We start from the raw sequence: 2425 nt of genomic DNA, 5'->3' as shown, positions 1-2425 counted from the left end.
CTGTTATGACATTGTGTTGGAGATTTCCACTAGTCAAGAAAGTACTTTTCCTTGTTTGTTTTAAACCTGTTCTCTTGTTCAAACTCTATTGAAACATGTAATCTCTCTTGCCCCTTTCCACTCAGATAATTTTATTTATGTGATATCAGCTTAGTAGTCCTTCTAGCAGTTTCCTTTCTAACTTTTTCATGTTAGACCAAATCCACTGAAATCGTGGCTACAATATTTTAGCCCCGTCCATCAATTCTCTCCTTGTGTGAAAGGTTTACTGTGTGTGCTTTATCATTCCGCCCCTGCTCGCATCCGTTCTGTTCTAAAATATGGGATGTCTAGAACTTTTCACAGGACTGAGCCTGACAATGTACACTGTAATCCTCTTCATGTGTTCACAAATGTATTACTGAGTTCCATGTACAGTATATACAGGATTAATGTCATTGAAAAGTGTTGTCTGTCTAGATGCTCTGACCTTTCCTGGGACTTGATAGTGCAGAAAGAGGGTGCTAAATACGTTTTGTGTGCCAGTGGTAGGAAGAAGATACAGTTAAAACAATATAGCAACACATTACTTGCACAATTTTAATGTTGCTGTTTTTGTTGTTTTGTGATTTCTGTAGTTTTTAATTTAGTTTATTAATGTTTCAGTGGGTATTTACATTTTAATTCTTTTTTTCTTGTAAACCACTCTGGATATGATTGAAGGGGGCTGGAGAAAACTCTTGAGAGTCCAATGGACTGCAAGAAGATCTAACCTATCTATTCTGAATGAAATCAGCCCTGAGTGCTCACTGGAAGGACAGATCCTGAAGCTGATGCTCCAATCCACCTCATGAGAAGAGAAGACTCCTTGGAAAAGAACCTGATGTTGGGAAAGATTGAGGGCACAAGAAGAAGGGGACGACAGAGGACGAGATGGTTGGACAGTGTTCTCAAAGCTACCAACATGAATTTGACCAAACTGCGGGATGCAGTGGAAGACAGGAATGCCTGGCATGCTCTGGTCCATGGGGTCACGAAGAGTCGGATATGACTAAATGACTAAACAACAACAAATAAAAATACCTATAATCAATCAATCAAGCTATAGATTCTTCATTTATAAACACAAAGCATTACTCATGGAATTACGGCTGCACAACACTTCTAAAAGTAGTTTGCCAATTTATGCAATCTTACATTCAGTTAGGAATGTTGCAAAGCCTATTTGCTTGGAGTTTTGCAATACATGTAGTAGGTGTTCTGTATGACCTGGATAATGACAAGGAGCTATATCATTACCGCCTCAATGAAGCAAAGCTTTTCTACTCATGTACACAGGGTAGATAATCTTTCAGCTGATCTGGAAGTTATGTGTAAGAGCATGTTCTTTAACTGCACTTTTAGTCAGCAGTCTTTAAGAACACCATCATTTCCTGACACTATCTTGGAGTTCTCCCAATTCCATGGGAAGCAAAATTCAGCAGGTGCAGCTCTCCCTTTTACTGCTGGTAAGAAGTTATACCTACATAGTTTCTACCTTTAAATGAAGCACATCTGCCAGGAAAGGTGGAAGCCTTATGGTGTAACTTAGTAAAGCTGTAGCTTTCATATTTCACATTAAGGGTTTTTTTTATTTAAAAAAAAGGCAATTCATCATTTATCTGTACAGTAAAAAATACTTCAACTGTTATGCATTACATATTGGAAGCTTTCTGTATTTTTTTTTTTAATTAGTTGTTTTATTCAACAGGTAACCATTATATATTTTGTACTGATGATCAGTCCTCTTCTGCTACACGTGTGCATGCGTGTGGAAAGTCTAAGTAAATAAATAATATATCCATTAAACTCCCCCCCCCCATTGTTTTCTGGAATCCCCCTAAAATTTAGGTCCAGAATCTTACCCATTAAAAAATAGCATGGGGCATACTTTGATATGTGAAGTTTCTTATCCAAACTGTACCGACGCTATCCCCACGATGCGAGATATTTTATTTATCAATTTATTTGGCACATCTGTATCACGCTCTTCAGCCAAAAAAAGGCCCCTAGAGTTGCTTACAATGGAAGTAAGGCAAGTCCCCCTATCAAACAACGTTGTTGTTTTTTAAAGGCACACAAGGGGAAAGGGACGGGGAGGGATGAGGAAAACCAAAATGAAAGCTCAAAACACGGAACAAAAACAGCTGTTCCTATTTCGCCTCCCAGGAGACAAGGGTCAAGGAAGGCGGTGCCTGGCGGAGCTAGGCCTCCAGGGAAGCTGATGAAACGAGGCCGCCTCCGAAAAGGGCCCGAGATTGGGGAAACAAGCGCCAGGCCCCGCGCCGTGACGTCATCCGAAGCGAGAGAGGCCGGTTTCTGGGCGCCCCTCCTCCCACAATCCCTAGCGCGAGCCCTCCCGGAGCGCCTCCCTCCGGCAGCAACGGCCTGTCGGGGGTCGCGTGAC

Source organism: Podarcis vaucheri, assembly GCF_965113315.1.
Source record: "Podarcis vaucheri genome assembly, chromosome: 12".
NCBI classification, from domain to species: domain Eukaryota; kingdom Metazoa; phylum Chordata; class Lepidosauria; order Squamata; family Lacertidae; genus Podarcis; species Podarcis vaucheri.
This window is presented reverse-complemented; position numbering follows the sequence as displayed.